This window comes from Acomys minous (assembly GCF_964271855.1).
Source record: "Acomys minous genome assembly, chromosome: 6".
NCBI classification, from domain to species: domain Eukaryota; kingdom Metazoa; phylum Chordata; class Mammalia; order Rodentia; family Muridae; genus Acomys; species Acomys minous.
The window spans coordinates 52,658,896-52,665,255 of NC_140487.1; the positions used below are offsets into that span (position 1 = coordinate 52,658,896).

A 6,360-nucleotide genomic window follows, 5' to 3' on the forward strand; every position below is an offset into this window, starting at 1 on the left:
TAAGGGTTTTGGGGAAGCTGGGATAAATATGCTCAGAAGTTTTTCTATCTTTCATTTTAACCTTTAGAGCATGTGCTTTGACCTTGTACCGACTGTACCCAGATATATCTGCCATGGTTTCTTCTTGAACTGTGACCTTGAACTAACCATGGCTGGGAATGTACCTACTGCTAAAATGGTTTTTTATATGAGCATCTGTAAGCTCATCCAAATCCACATGCTGCCCAACTTTTGGAGTCAGCCTAGTCCCACCAACTGCAAGGAGGAGTCATTCTAGTCCTACCTACTGCAAGGAAGAAATCTTTGTCCGTTCTCTTTTACCTGCTGTCATACTTACCAGCTCTGAACTCCCGGAAAGAGGAGTGTTCATTATGGTCACTCACACTATGATGTATGCTCCCATGAGGCAGAGATAGGGTGGCCCTCCATGACCCCAGCTCTCCCTGGGCTTCAGGAAATAGAGCTGCCCCATCCCTCACCTTGGCCTGTGTCCATAGAGGTAGCAAGAGCTTCTGGCTATTTCTGCTCTCTAGGTCTCTCGCCTTTCTTGCGTGTTCTCTGGTCCTACCCATGCATCTGCCCACACAGCTTCATTAGACTCTACTTTTTAGGGGAGAGGGCGGCTAACACAGGGTTTCTCTGTGTAACAGCCCTGGCTGTCCTGGAACTCACCCTGTAGACCAGGCTGGCCTCTGAATCACAGAGATGTGCCTTCCTCTGCCTCCTGAGTGCTGGGATTAAAGGTGTGCACCATCATGCTCAGCTTTTTTTCTTTTTTGCTAGAACCTTGACATATATCCTCTTGGTATTCAAGGATAAGGTATTCCAGGCAAAGAGAAGATTATGATTTTTGTGGACAAAGCTAAGAGAATGATAATTTTCTTCTTAGGAGACTGTTTCATAAGAGAAGAAGCATTTTTCACACATATGATCTCATTGAAACCTTGTGAGGGTAGAGGGTTTGGAGAGATTTAACTCTTACTTAATAAGCAAGGTGCCATGGGCTGAGAAGTAAAAGGACTTACCGAGGAGTGAGCAAGTGGATGATATTAGAGCTTCCTGTAAAGCAGACCTCTGGTTCCTGGTCCAGGCTTCCTTCCTCCTGACATCCAGCAGGGGGGGGGGGCAAGGGTATTGGCTATGACCACCTCCAACAGTCGCCCACAGATTCTGTCAGCTGCAAATCTCTAACTAGAACCTTCAGCTCAATCAGAGATGTGCAAACCCTCAGATTTACAGAAATGCCTTTCAAGATCAAACAAGGGCCGGCCAGTTGCCAAATCTTACAATGAAGAATAGCGACCAAACCTCACCACTGGACCCTTGTTTCTGAGCACATGCACATGTTTGTGTTTCACTCAAAACATTTTTCTTGATACGTGTCCATTATCAGAATTTATGTGTTTGTTCATTTATTTACTCATTTTCTTGACATGAGGCTTCACTGTGTAGCCCAGGCTTGCTTAGAACACACTATTTAATTAGGGCTAGCCTTAGTTGTGTGGCAATCCTTCTGAAATGCAGCAGTTACCGGTGTAAACCACCGAGCCTGGGTTGCTCTTATTTAAATGGAAACGGAGAAACAAGATATTTATAAGACTGATATCACTTGATAAATGCAGAAAAAGTTTTGACATTTTGTATAGCCCCGCTATATAGTAATTACATTTTGAAGAATTTTGCCTTCGCATAAATTGTTTCCCCAGGCTGGAGGACACCCTGGCAGTTACAAAGCTGCTTTCAGGAGCAGTGTATGCTGGGTGGATGGAGGGTTAACAAGAGAACTTATTCCTAGAAGTGGAGCGAGCAGCAGGAAAGCTCACTATCCAGCAGTAGATCATCCCTTCTGGTGCTCTCACCAGCCACCTCCTCATTAACTAATCATTTTCAGTTTAAAATACCTGCATGCACCTCTACGATGCTCCAATAGCCAGTCCTCAGGGGGTTACAAGCCAGATTGAACATCTGGATTTTACAGCAAATCCTAAAGGTCACCAGATTTGGAGTGATGGAAATGGATGGATAGATGGGGACAGGATAACACGCAGCCAGCGAGACAAACTGCTCCTGCTGGCCAGGCTGCCTCTGAGAGCTCGGGCGCATCAGACCACATGGAAATCTGCTAAAAGATGAATTGTTACGCGACTCTGGAAAAAGTCAATGTTTCCATTTCTTTCTCTCCCATTTGGCATTTTGGAGCCTGCTGTTAGGATTCACACCGAGTTTTGGCTTGGTTTCTAGGGACTTTTCTCCCTCCTCTGCTACTGTTGAGCTTAAAGAAAAATAGCACGGAGAAACTGTAAGAAGAAAGCAAATCATACTCCAGATGGTCTAAAGAGCTCCAAACTGACCAGAGCCCAGAGAAAGGTCTTCTCTTTATAAATTGTAGATCAACTTGAAAGCAGCTACTGATAATTGACCCCGTGTGCCTAAGCACACGCCCTAATGTGTAATTGAGGGTATCCTGCAGGCTCGCATGAAGCCTTGTTACATCTGTCTTATCTCAGAGGCGTCATGGAATCTCGTCTATGACCTCTTAGTTCTGCCATTGCTCAAAGAAGTAAGATGCTCAGATTCAGTTGCCTGGTAGTAGGAAGCTTCTGACAAACCTGCTTGGAGAAAGTGGAATGTCCCTCCCTGTACTTAATATGCTGTGGTTCCTAGAAGGACTTCCTGCTGGTGGATCTCAGTTGTCAGCTTGGTACACCTGGGAGGAAGGAAGCTCAGCAGAGGACCTGCCTCCATCAGATGGACTTGCTGGAGTGCTGGTGGAGCATTTTCGTGATTGGCAGTTGTTACAGGGATGTCTTGTCCACCGTAGGTAGCGCCATTCCTTAGGCAGGTGGGCCGGGGCTTTTGTAAGATAGTTCAATGTGAGTCTACAAGCAAGCTCGTGCTCCCGCACTCCTCCACGTCCTGTGCTTCAGTTCCTGCCTCATCTTCCCTTAATGATGAACCGGGCATCGTGTAAGTAGAAAGAAAACCTCTGCTCCCTTAAGTTTCTTTTGGTCAATGTTTTATCACAGAAGCAAAGTAGAACCCAGTGGAAGTCTGGGGTTCTGGGAAAATTAACCCAGGATATCTCTGGAGATGCTGAGGAACCTAGAAAGCTACATTTGTAGTGCAATTTAACCAAAACCAAAAGTGTGTTTATTAGAACACTGTGGTGCAAGACACAGAATGAGGGAATGAATAGAGTGGAATGGTTAGGGACCGTGGCTCTAATCCTGCCACACAGTGGAATGGTTAGGGACTGTGGCTCATATCGTGCCACACAGTGGAATGGTTAGGGACTGTGGCTCAAATCCTGCCACATAGTGGAATGGTTAGGGACTGTGGCTCAAATCCTGCCACACAGTGGAATAGTTAGGGACCATGGCTCTAATCCTGCCACCATCTTTCATCTACCTGTCTTCTTTACTTCATTCTCTCAGAGAGTACATATTTTCTCCTCCAGGTAGAGAATGTGTCCACAGGCAGTTAAACAAGAGTCCAGTCATCAAGGGAACATATCCTCTCCTACTGACTCCAGTTAGAATATTCTGCAGGGATGTAATCTCATGAGTTCATCCTGGGGGCTACATATTTCCTGGACTGATGAATTGATTATACTTGATTATACTTGATTATAATGACTGCCCAGCCTGGATTCCCCAGGATCTAGAGGTTGGGGTATACTAAAGTAAAAAACCAATGTAAAGAGAATCTGTAGAAAAGGACAACAGAGAAAGCACATGACAACAGAGTATGGTGCTGTTAAAAGTCACACCGGTAGTACTGCCTGTGTGCTCACAACCATGTCTTCAACAGCATTCCAGTCAAGGATAGGTTGTATGTTTTCAAGCTGGAAAAGGACTTCGCATTGCACTTAAAGTAAGGCATAATAACCTTTCTATACTGTGTAGTGTGGCCAACCACCTCACCAGCTCTGCCCTGTGGGTCGCTTTTGTGTAGCACACCATAGCCAACCGTCTCCCTCCTCAGGCTTTAATGCCACTCATTTATTCTGCCTAAGGTTCTTTCTCCCTTGCTGTCTGCACGTGTTAGCATCCTTCAAGGCTCTGTCCCTAGAGAGGCTTCTCTGAACATCCTGTGTTTGCAAGCCTCAAGGTTTTATGCTAGCTTACCAATTTATGATTGACATATTTGTCCACTTACTTTATTGCTTCTTCTGGTCTTCCTGATCTCAGGTACCATGTCAGACTCACTCATTATTATTCTAATGTCTGTGACTGTGACCTCCTCAGGGAAGGGACTCAGTGAGTAGTGGGGGAAATAATGGCTACATTGATGGATACATTGTCCATATGAGTGCAGCAGCAAGTGAGGAACATAAAGAAAAGATGGAAACCTGAAAGAGTAGGGGGTGAGTTACAAAGGTGATTCAAAAGCATCTGCTAAAGGACCCATACAGAACTCCTGAAATCCCAAAAGCAGGGGACACTGCGTTCATAGACTACAATGGCCCCAGGCTTGGTATTAGTATTGTCTAGCCCACATCTCCCATAGTACCCAGCAACTCAGGAGTAAGTGATGGGTCCTAGAAAACCACAGAGCTCTGGGATGCTTTAAACTTGAGAGCAGTGCCTTCTAGGCAATATGTAACAAAGGAACATTTTCATAAAATTACTTAGGATTCATTATTTACCAAAACTCAAATAACATACAATTTTTAAATGTATTACTAGGACAAGAAAATGAAGAAGAAAACAAGAGTGGAGGAAGGCAGAATGGTGACCTGATAAAAACAGGACAGGTAGTGTCTTTCTTTCCTTATAACTTTGTAGTTTATATATCTTGACTTTTAAGGTATTATTTTCTTGATTCCTAAGGGGGTGTGGGGAGTCCATGGTCAATCATTTACTTAGGACTCCCCAGACTCAGTCCCAGGCATGGCTATAAGATTTACTATTACATATGGAGAAAGGTAGGCTGAAATGTGAATTTCTCAAACTCATTAAATAAATATATGAAGCATCAACACAGCCTTAGGCCCAATCCACGCCCATTTCTGCTGTAGCATATTGTATCCCATGGACAACCATTCATATATTTCTTCATTCACTCACTAAACACGCTATCAAAGTGTCAAGAGTGACGGACCAGACTGACACGCTAAAAAACCAAATGACAGGCTACCTACAAAGTTAAGCGGACAATTTTGGATTCTGTCTGAAACTATTAAAATATTCTAGATGTCATAAGGTCAAGTTTAATGTTTAGAAAGCTCACTCTGAGCATGATTGGGCTGGGCATAGATTGGACCAGGCAGAGGAACTGTGGCAGGATGAATGATCCTGGTAAAGTAGAAAAAGTAAAGCCAAGATTCTAGGGCATTGGATGGGATTCCTCAGGAGAATGAGTTGTCCCTGAGACAGCCAAACCATGTCTAGCCATGTTCATTGGGGTGAGGGAAGGAAGCCACAGGCCCGCTGGGAAGCCAGGCTATGACCATGTGTATGGGGGTGGAGAGAGACAGAGGAAAACTCAGAAATGAGAATCTGCTGTGAGGAAAACGGGTACAAGGAAACATGGAAATGCAAGAAGCTGGTATAGGAGAGAGCAGAAGGCAGGCGGCATCTGTGAGCTCAAGGACAGGAGGAAGGAGGAAGGCAGAGTAGGCGGCAACAGCAGTCGGGTTCTCAGCAGCACTAAAATTGTTCCTGCCACTTGGCAGGAGTCATTTCAGATGCCTCGGATCCAAGCACCTCGTCCTTTTACTCATTCAGATAACTGTCAATTGGTGAGACTCATGGACCAAAGGAGCCTGGACAAATATCCTTTCTATCTTTGGTGGTGACTGAAGCCCTCAATGTGTTGTTTACAGAGGTAATGACTAAGGCAATGAGTTACTCCTGCCAAAGTGGACTGGAAGACATTTGGTGCGTCTGATTGAAAGTTTATGGTGCACAGTTTAAGTGTACCTAATCTCTCTTAGAAAATACTAACTTAGAGTCTAAATGAATAGATGATGAGTTTTATCATTCCATCCTCAAGCACCATTGTGCCACTCGGTTTACTACTGACCACTTTTGTAGTAGGAAAAAAAGAAGCCTTGATATTGTAGAAAACTTTGCAGTTTTCTGAGCATTCCACCAGTATTATTCATTTGGGTCCTTCAATAAGTCTTTAAAAACAGAATATGCAAGAGGTTGTCATTCTACATTTTGCAGAAGTGAACTCGAGGTTCAGAGAACCACAGGAATTTAATGTACCTGCATCCCGTGATCAGCTGCAGTGCTAAAGCCAGCTCTCTCAAACAGGCCTGTTCTTTCTAAAAGATGCTGTACCCATGCCCTCTTCCCCCAGATAACTAGTGGGTATAGTTTTCTGGAATCACAATGTGGTGTTCATGTCATT

The 6,360-nt window shown here is 44.3% G+C and overlaps 1 long non-coding RNA gene across 1 annotated transcript; it reads left to right on the top strand.

The window, feature by feature from the left end:
* Positions 1-2,691: 2,691 nt before the first annotated feature.
* Positions 2,692-5,880, top strand: LOC311600271. The gene is made up of 3 exons (XR_014780189.1): positions 2,692-2,967; positions 4,689-4,756; positions 5,678-5,880. It is a non-coding gene; the product is annotated as an uncharacterized lncRNA (long non-coding RNA).
* Positions 5,881-6,360: the final 480 nt, after the last annotated feature.